This window comes from Podarcis bocagei, assembly GCF_964188305.1.
Source record: "Podarcis bocagei genome assembly, chromosome: 6".
In the NCBI taxonomy this organism is placed as follows: Eukaryota; Metazoa; Chordata; class Lepidosauria; order Squamata; family Lacertidae; genus Podarcis; species Podarcis bocagei.
In genome coordinates this window covers 63,954,564-63,965,253 of record NC_138130.1, presented here as the reverse complement: position 1 = coordinate 63,965,253, position 10,690 = coordinate 63,954,564, and the positions used below count along the sequence as shown (strand labels likewise).

Here is a 10,690-nt window from a genome sequence, read left to right as displayed (position 1 = left end):
GTCCAAAAGTGCTCAGCCCCCAGGAGCTGGTGCCCCTGACACGTACAATGTGAATGTGTTTATGAAGATCAACCTGTACCTGCAAGGTGCTTTCCGTATCAAAAAGGGAGAAGATTGTATTGTGTCTTTCAGCTGTGTTTATGCAAGTGGTTTCTTAGACTACATGTTGCATATTAACTATGAAATGCCTGCCATTTCATAGCTTATCCTCTAGTTAAAATAATAATAATCAGCATTTAAAATGGAGATTATTGTATCTCTTACATGACCACTTGAATTTAATTAAGCATTCAGTCCTAATTCGCTCCAATTCACTTTCTCTGGAAAAGAATCAAAATGTTTGTGTATTTTACATGTATATTTTTGCTTTGGATGAATAATCAGTCCAACCAGCTACTGATAACAAATTTCAATTTACATAAATTTGAGGAAATTCTAACCTAATATATCAACCAGTATCACAATGGTAATGCATCTGTCATTATACTTCCACATTTTTAGATCTGAAAGTGAAAGCAGGAAGCAGTGGCAGAATCTAGTTCCAGAGAAGGCTAGTGTCTCAATGGGCATTGGCCGACTCAGCCGGAATCTTTATTTCAGATCTATATAACGACCACTTAAGAATAATCTCTAAGTGATGTGCATAAAATAATGTAAAATAATGTCCATTATTACACAGATCAAATAAGCAAAAACTAATAGAAAATACTGAATTATATATATGATGGGCTTGTTAAAATTAAAAAAAACCCAAGTTTTTAGCAGATGTCTTAAACAATGTAGTAAGACTGCTTGCTTAATGTTAATAGCTAGGGAATTTCAAAGTATCTGTGTTGTCACCCTGAAACTTTAACTTCTAACAGATGTGGAACAAATACTACATGCTATTTTTAAAAGTGCAAGTCCTGCAAATGAAGTGGCTGACTGGCTACTTATGGGGCAAGACTATCATTTGGATGAACTCGATCCAAGCTCCTAAGGGCTTTATTAGGGATGGGTGGAATGGTCTTAATCTAATTTGAGCCCAATGGACACAACTTGAATGATAAGTCCTTTCTGTCAAAAATCTGTGCGTGGAATATTAAGGTACATTAAAATTTTAAACAAAACAAAGCATGCTAATAAAATAATATTAATTATATAACTAACAAGGTGGTCCAAGGACTTTCTATTTCTCCTCATACTTTCTTCTTTGGATAGCTTGGAAATAAAGCGTTTCTCAGGGTCATTTAAATGTTTTGCAGAAAAAGCCCCTGGAAGTGACAGTATGTTGCTACGTGGTGCCCTTCCTAGTTAACTGTATGGAGAGAAAGAGGCAGCCATGTCCCCCCCCCCCCCAATGCAATGTCCTTAGTAACTTTACAGTGACTTAACCGGAACTTCCCTTGTCCCATTCTTGATAAAGGTAATCCATCAGGACAGCCAAGGCCATTTCAGTCTCGTGAACAGATTGAACACAGAGTAGAATGGATCTAGATAATCCGTATCATCCATGAATGCCTATAGTGTGCTGCCACAACCCACTCCAACATCTTCCTTATAAAGGAGCTTTTTGTGGCTGATCAAAATCACTGGGTCCAGAATTGGCTTTTTAGGAGTGGCTCTACTATGCTCCCAACTCAACCAGTGAACCCTTCTGTTAGCTTTAATAAGGGTGATCAAGGGGGTACATAATCAAGTATAGAGATGCAAGCAACTGGGCTGAATGAACTGAAAGTGATCCAACAACACGTCCCAAGCTGTGGCATTGAGCTCTTTGATTGGAATGGTACCAACTGTGCAGTTAGTTTCCCCCATGTTGAACAACTTTAGCCTTGAAATGTGAAGCCTGTTTTTCACAGCAGGTCACTGAGTGCTCTCTGGGTCATTCCCCCAAAAGGTCAGCAACCAGACCACTTGAAAGAGCTCTGCTGGCCAGCTGCTTGAGGATACAAGGTAGGCTGCAAAGAGCACCTTCCTTGAAGTATACTTCCACATGGTAGACATGACTATCTTTCTTCATATGGAGGAACATGAGGTGGAGGGGTCATGTGAACCCCATTATAATTCAGGATATTATTTATTTATTTTTATTTGACAAAAATTATATGCTGCTTTGGGGGGGGGGAGACACCCTCTAAGATGTTTATAAACATACAAATGTTTTTGTATAAATATTCATATACTGTCTTCCATATGAGAATTGGGTGGAAGAAAATGGTAAGCCAGGAATGAGGTACTGAGGTCCTCCAGATGTTGCTGGATTCCATCACCCCAACAAGTATGGCTAGTGGCCCAGGATCATTCAACCTGTGGAGAGCTACAGGATCCTTGCCCCCATCACAGACGGACAGATCACAACTACAATGCTGGCAGGTTTGTTCTTTTCCAACAAACACAAGGTAGTTCCACAGTCAGAGAACAGCACTTGTTATCTACACTCCCTTTGAGAATAATACCTTTTATCTATATTCTAAGGACAGTTTGCTTTTGCATTATTTTACTGAGTTCTCCTTCCTAGAAAACAAGCTGCTATGCTGCCCTATAATAAGAAAGAGAAAATAATTGGATCCATACCCTGTGAGGAGTTGGCTGAGGTGAGATGTAGGTGAAATTGTTGTGTAGAAAACAGAGGTGTGCTTCCTGGAGGGGTGAGAGCATTCCTCTGTCATACACACGGCTCTTTCACCTGTAAGGAATAGTATTGTATTCCATTCAGCAGAAGGGACAACTCTGAAGAAAGTTGTGCATGTGTTAAGTCTATGTAAGAAGCTTGCAGCCTAATTAGCATAAAGTTCTATTCAGGGGGAAGGACCTTGTAATTTTGAAGTTGGTTGACAGTTGAAGTGACAGTTGAATGAATTTGCTGGATGCTGAGACACTGTAAGTGAGGATTTCCCTCCCTCACCTAAGTATATCTGAAGACTAAAGAATGCCTTCATTCTGTCTGGTGAGGGAAGAGATTTCTTAAGTGATCTGAAAGTTGTGTTATCTCAGGAGAACGAGGTCCACTTCTATGAGGGAAATCTCAGGGGGAAGCTGAGTAATAATTTGGAAGCTGTTACCTGCCTGGCTTTAATCTAAAGTTACTTGAATCCCACAATAGCAGCCACTGCTAAGTGTTATGAATGCAGGTGAAGAGATGGAGTTTTATCCAGTGGTAGTCGTACTCAGGAGGGAAACACTTCCATTTCCACAAGGCAAGAAAACAGAATTTCACTGATACATCTACCCACTGCAGCACCACATGTCCAGAAGTGACTGGTGTGGTATGGAGAGGTGCTGAGTAATCACTCTCCCAACAGTGGTATAACTGCAGCTTACATTAAATGGTGCAGGGGTAGAGCAGGGTAGCAGCAATAGCTGCTGCCCCTGTCCAGCCCCGATCTCATTGCCACTGTGCCCTGACCTATTATCATCCAGGTGAACTGAAACAATGCTGGTTGTGTCCCTTGAAAAACTGAAAAACAGGTGTTTGGTCTTGCATGAAAAGAACCATCAGCTATAACCCATGGAAGAAATGCATAATGGGTGGTGATGGTTGTTTATACAGATTGTATAGGCATGGTGGTACTAATTTTCACAATCTTTTGAAACCTATTTGGACTTATCTATTTCATATTTACTGGATATTTATTTCATATATACTGGATACTTTATTTGAGAATAGGGAAGGGTTCATTGGTGAAGCACCTGCCTTGCATGTTAGCAGGCCCCAGCTTGATTCCTCAGCATCTCCAGATAGGCCCAGGGAAGTCTTTTGTCTGAAACCCTAGAGCAGCTTTCCACAACCTCTTAAGTGTTATATTTTGCTGGACTACAACTCCCATCATCCTTGACTATTGACCATGCTGGGTAGGGCAGATGGAAGTTGGAGTCTAAAACATCTTGAGGTTGCCAGGTTGAGAAAAGCCAAAGAGCTGCTGCCAATCACTGTATAAATGGACAAATAATCTGATTCTGTATAAGGCAGCTTCCATACACTCAATACTGCCATATCTTAATTTGAATTTAAAATTTGTATGACTGCTCCAATGTGAGATTTAGTTTAGCTTTGCTTTTTGTCTCACATGTTTAAGACACATTTTAATCCTCATTTGAACTTCTCATTTGAACTTGGCCCACATTGTTCGTGATGCATCTTTCACAGAATCTGGGTTGCATTTGGATGTAAATTGTGAAATGTGGGGTGAGTTTTATAAAATGCACTTTGGAATGATCTTTTAATTTCATAGATAAGTACAACCATGGGATCAGATTTCCTTGAGGAAATGTCAGTTCTTGGAAAATGAGAATTACACTCTAAATTATCTGCCAAGCTTGATAGATCTCCCACCAAATATTTCCTCCCAAAATACTACTGAGCCCTCTAAAGCATGGGCAGAGATTTAGGACCAAGTACAGGGGAATATTCTGCAGCCCAAATGAGGTAAGTTGATCCTGTATCACAATTTACTCCTTTTCTCTGGAAATACAATAGGAAGGCCTTCCAGTAAAAAAAAAGTTTTGACACTTGATTTAAGCACGTCACATAAATGATGAATGAGTGGCAGATGCCTCAAACAGAAAAAAGAAAGTGATTTGTGGAAAGCCTCAGAGATCCTACATTAGACTCCCTTTCTTTCTTTACTACTGATTCCAAAGTCATTATAACTGGATGCCTTGTTGTATTGTAGAACACACTCAGGAGCACAGAATATGTGGAGAATGTTTAACATCTATGGTGTAATATGAAGCAGAACTTTAAGGCCATAGACTCGGCCAGTTGGTTGTTGCAAAAAGGGCAAAAAGGGCAGTGAGCTGTGAACGTATGGATCAAATTACAGTGGCTCAAATTGCTTAGGAATCTTTATGATGAACTGCTGTTAATTAAATTGAGAGTCAAAGAATGACAGTATAGCTCTTCTGATTACTCTCTGTTGATAAGAGAGATGAATCAGGGAAGAAGTGAATCAGGGCTAATTGGGGACTAATTCAAGTTATTATTTAAAGTACTGGCAAGCATGTAAATTGTCAGTGTTTGAGAAGCTATTCTGAGGAGAAAATGACAGATGGCAATAGGAGTTGGGATGAGCCATAGTGGCCATGGGGTATTAGAGACTTCAGGAAACCCTAGATCTGTTAGATATGTAGGTAAAGGAAACACTGACAAAATAAAGAAGGAATATATCTCATGGATCCCAAGAAGGGTAGCTTCTTTTTAAAAAAAATATATACAATATGCACAAAGCATGAAATATTTCAAATGCTCTCAGGCTTTATATCTACCCCTTTCTCCCTGCCGTACCCATTCAGGTGTGGAAGTAGGTTTTCCTGATTAATGCTGCTTTAAGGCCGCACAACTCCAAGCGAGTGACACAGGTTAAATCTCCAAAGTGATCCATGCCCTATCTCATAAGTCACAAAGCACTGCATGAAAGTCCCACCTGACAGTGCCTCGGGGACTCACCATCTCTTCCCTTTACCACACACATATACTATGTGACCAAAACCTATTGACCTAGTTATATACATCACCCACCACTAAATGCACCTACCCAACACTAAAATGTGGAATGGGGGGAGGGGGTTCCTGCCTTCCAGCCAGTTGTTGGAGGAAACAAAATGGGGATGGAGCATTGCAAACCAGTGGAAAAAGAAAGGAACAGAGAGGGAACTTTTATGTCTATAAATGCAAGGAGGTGTTGGTGGAGAAATGGGCTTAAATGTCAGTTGCATCAACATGAATTAGCACATCTACATACCACTTTGTCTGCCCACCTCCTGCATTCTTGGCTTTTTCTACAAAAGCGACTTCAGCTAACCACTGCAGCACAGGCTTTAAAGTCGCAAATTGGGAACAAAACTTTGCAAGATCTTCATTATTTATTGGTGGAATTGTTCAGCCGATGAACTGCGCTGTCACAGAAGCTCTGTAACAAAATATTTTACACACACAAGCACAGTAGTGTCGTGTTCCTGGTTCAGATGCAGCTGGGAAACTCTAGGGAATGCATCCAAGCATTAGGTTTTGCCTTTTGTACTCCTTTGGCAATTTCCTGTGCTATGAAAGTATCTGGGGGTTGCTGTCTACCTAATCACTCTTCCTTTTGTCTTGGTTTGCTTGCCACCGTGATGTTACAGCAAAATAAAATGGTTGCGGAGTCTTTCATGTCTCTCCCTCCTGCAGGTCCCGCATCTGTAAAGGTCAGCGTTCCACTGGATTTTCACTTACCTCCAAAAATAGGATGGATTCATCATAACTGTAGCTGTCCAGGCATTCAAAGTCCTTTAACAATACAAGCTTCCCTCCCCAACCCCATATAAATGTTTTATAGATCTATAGCAGTATTAGTTTTCTCAGTTTCAGGTGAGGTTTTTTCCTTTGTTTCTTTCTGTCAAGACAACTGGTATAACTTTTTTTTTTAGCTATGCAGGTTGAAATTCCCCTCACAGTATTCAATCCTAATGTACCATTTCTTTCTCCTGCAGTAAGCTCTGAAAGAAAAGGAAGGGGAGGGGATTAAAGCTTTTCAAAGTACTTTTTCACGAATGGAGAAAAGTTTGGATTGGCACCTGTGAAATCACTAACATTAAAGATAAGTTCTCCCCCCTCCCCCCCAAAAAAAAAATCGGGGCAGAGGCTATTGATTGTATATCATCTTCCAGTCATGGAAAAAGTTTTCAACTTAAAATAAAATACTGCATTTCTGTGTTAAATATAATAAAATATACCTATATTTGGCACTGAGGGGTGAGTCATGCTTTCGTGCATGCCTGCTTTCCCAACTGTAAGTCAGACACCAAGGCCACCATTTTAATGCAGGCAGCAACCATTTTGTGCAGTGCTTCTGTTCCCAGCCCCCATTCATGTCAGCAGTGTATAAATGCACCCCACCCCGTTATTCCCCACCCCGTTTACCCCCATTCCAACTTCTTCTGGGTCCAAAAGGACCCATGTGCTGGTGATAATTGCCTGTATTATGTCTTCTTTCCTCCCTCCTTTTCTCCCATTCATGTTGTGTCATGGACTGATAACAGTTAGTTAACATTATCAGCCTCTTCCCTTTTTTAAGTCTCTGTCCATTCTACAATCTTTCTTCTCTGAGGCAGGTCTGTCCACCATCCTATATACTCTAAGATATTATCTGAATGCACTATATGTGGGGGTACTACTGAAGATTATATTGCAGTGATGCAATATTCTTCATCTTGTTCCCATCTCCAGGCAGGTTGCTCATATAACATACCGTATTTTTTGCTCTAGTCTATAAGACTCACTTTTTCCCTCCTAAAAAGTAAGGGGAAATGTGTGTGCGTCTTATGGAGCGAATGCAGGCTGTGCAGCTATCCCAGAAGCCAGAACAGCAAGAGGGATTGCTGCTTTCACTGCACAGTGATCCCTCTTGCTGTTCTGGCTTCTGAGATTCAGAATTTTTTTCCCTTGTTTTCCTCCTCCAAAAACTAGGTGCGTCTTGTGGTCTGGTGCGTCTTATAGAGTGAAAAATACAGTACATCTTTAATTCGGCTAAATTGGCTTCCATAGGTTTCTGAGCCCAGTTTCCTCAAGGGAGTGCTTTATTCCATATTGCCCCTTTGCACTTTAAGATCTGTAGGGGAGACGCTGTGCTGTATACCACCATTAAATTTGTGAAGGTGAGGAGAAGCACAACTTAGTGGTGGCACCCACCTTGGACAACTTGTTTCAAAGAATAACATCTCAGTCTTACTGACCAACTTTGGGCAGCAAATAACAGCTTTCTTTAATATGGGCTAGGAGTGAGCTTGGAATTAGAACTTGTGTTGCTTACTTTTTGATAGATTTTAAGGATATATTTTATTTTAGCCATTTTATTGTGGTTTTGACATTTCAAGTGTTAGTTTTAAAGGAGCTTTAACTGTGGTAGAAGAATGAACATACCAAATAAACCTGGGGTGGAGATTAAGTTTTGACCTACAGGCCAACCTTCCAGGGGCTCCATTGTCATGGTGCACAACAAGTGTGTGATCTTTCTTAATTTGATGTATTTTCCGTACATTTTATGTATGTTACGTTCATACCTAAATGGCCTTGGCCCAGTATACCTGAAGGAGCGTCTCCACCCCCATCGTTCAGCCCTGACACAGAGATCTAGCATTGAGGGCCTTCTGGTTGTTCCCTCAAAGCATGAAGTGAAGCTACAGGAACCAGCCAGAGGGCCTTCTTGGTAGTGGCACCCACCCTGTGGAACGCCCTCCAATCAGATGTCAAGGAAATAAACAACTATCTGACTTTTAGAAGACATCTGAAGGCAGCCCTGTTTAGGGAAGTTTTTAATGTTTGATGCCTTAGCGCTTTTCATTATTATTAATATTTGGTTGGGAGCCGCCCGGAGTGGCTGGGGAAACCCAGCCAGATGGGCAGGGTATAAATTATATTTATTTGTTTGTTTGTTTGCTTGCTTGCTTATATCAATATCCTATTAGAATTGTGTGAACTATACAGATTTTTTTAGTCTAACACAGGCATAGGCAAACTTGGCGCTCCAAATGATTTGGGACTACAACTCCCATCATCACTAGCTAACAGGACCTGTGGTCAGGGATGGTGGGAGTTGTAGTCCCAAAACATCTGGAGGGCCGAGTTTGCCTATGCCTGGTCTAACACTAGGAAAACTGCAGAGAATTATAGAGCAGGTTGAAATGATTAACAGGTGACATCAAATGATGTCACATGGTTGGAGATTGGGTGGAGCTTGCTAGAAATGGACTTGTGGCCATTTTGGAGGGAATTGGTGAGCCAAATTAGATCCATAGGCTGGAGTTCCCCCACTGATGAAATAAGCAATAAATGTGAGAATACTGGCACCCCTATTTTACCCACTGGTAATATAATATATAATAAATAACTACCCTGTAGATCTTATCCAAATCCATAACCCTGTGGTATAGGACTTAATTTCAAGGACAGGAATGTGACCAAATTCCTTTAATAGCAATTCAGTTAAGGCATGAGCGATTCTCTAATTTGCTGCTGCTTCTTCCTTAGGTAGTTGTTTCTGTGAAAATATGTCTAATCCATTTCATACACACAAGCACTAGTTGATACATTAGTTGTGCCTATGGTAGATACTGGCTTCTTTACAGAATTAACTAAATCAGTATTCCTGCCACTTGCTTTTGCTTGCAGCTTAGTTCAAGCAATTCCTTTTGAGTCAGTTATGACCCATACAGGTCCTTACCAAGCTTAAAAGATGAATTAGCAATTTACGTAAATAGCAGGGATATTTAATTACAATCTTTGTAGCTGTCAAATTTTAGAAGGCATATCAACCCTTATGTTCAAGGACTTATAAGTAAATAATTATTAAAGACGGGGATAAATTGCTACCAAGAAATGTGTGTATACCTAATCTTCTTTATTGGTAGTGCTTCTATCTCTACCTGAAGCATATGCAAGTATGGACCATCCTTTGTGTAAATATGAAACAACGGATGTACGTAGCAGTTAACATAATAAAAGAGACAGAACCATGGGGCGTTGGAAGTAACCTTGTCGGCATCGAGCCCAATTCCCCTGCTTGATTCAAATAATTCAGACTAGAGCACAGATGGCTGTCTAGCCTCTACCTGAATACCTCCAGCATGGAACTGACCACTGTCCTTCAAGGAAATTGGTTCCATGTCAAATGGGTCGCCTAATATTCAGTCAACAGCTACCCCCTTGTAACAAGTTAGTTCTTTCCAAAACTAAATGCCATGGAATGAGAGAAATTAATGAGGACTTGCTGGAATGTTGAAGAAAGTGTGTGTGTGTGTGTGTGTGTGTGTGTGTGTGTAACGGGGAACATAAATCTGGTGTGCTGCTAAAGTTGGAGATAACTCAGTTAAGAACAATATTCAGTAAAATATATTGGCCCAAACTATGCAGAAGTTTGTTGTGATAAAGCTCTACTGAAAGCAATGAGACTTAATTGAGTTATGAGCAGTGCTTTTTTCTGGGGGTACGCAGGGGTACGCATACCGCTAAACATTTTGTGAATTTTTGTACTTTTGTCCATTTACTGTATTTATTTTCCCCGATTTGAACTATAAAATGGTGGTTTTCTTGAGTCAAAATGAGAGTACCCCTAAACATTTATCTTTAGAAAAAAGCACTGGTTATGAGTAACCTGTTTTATTAGTTTCAGGGGAACTTAGCCATTACATGTTAGCTGCAGTGCAGTGTGATAATTTTGAGTTGTTGCTTCTGTTTTCATGCTGCCGCCGTAATGCTTGAAAAAGAAGCTTGTACCCATGTCTCCTAACCCAGTATTAGGATCATTTGTGCTTCTTCCCAGAAGTATATGCAAGGGTGGGTTTTTTGAATTATATAGAAAAAAGCTGTGAAAATGGAAAGCACAATTCATGGAATGTGTGAAAGAGCTCATGCAATACTAGGAAACATCTGTAAATTCATAATGGTCATTAACTTTATTGCAATTATTTTACAAAGTACATTTCTAGCTGAACTTGAATATGCATTCCCCATACCATCCTGCAAATCACCTATTAAAACATAATAATCTAATAAACTAAGCTCATCTTTTTTTGTCCAACTGAAATCCAGCCAACAAACACCTGAGACATCTTACAGCACTTCAGGATGATGGTTAGACTGGTAGGTGAATCAGGGGAAGGGAGCTGGAAGAGCAAACACTGAAAATGCTTTTTTGCCATTCAAATGTGGCACATGGATGGTATAGATGCTCTC

General features: G+C 40.2%; 1 long non-coding RNA gene across 1 annotated transcript in view; it reads left to right on the top strand.

The window, feature by feature from the left end:
- Positions 1-2,819: 2,819 nt before the first annotated feature.
- LOC308590047 overlaps positions 2,820-10,690 on the top strand; it is a 49,695-nt gene continuing 41,824 nt past the window's right edge. Inside the window, exon 1 of the long non-coding RNA XR_014009631.1 lies at positions 2,820-2,929. This is a non-coding gene — a long non-coding RNA (uncharacterized lncRNA). The remainder of the gene's footprint in view (positions 2,930-10,690) is intronic.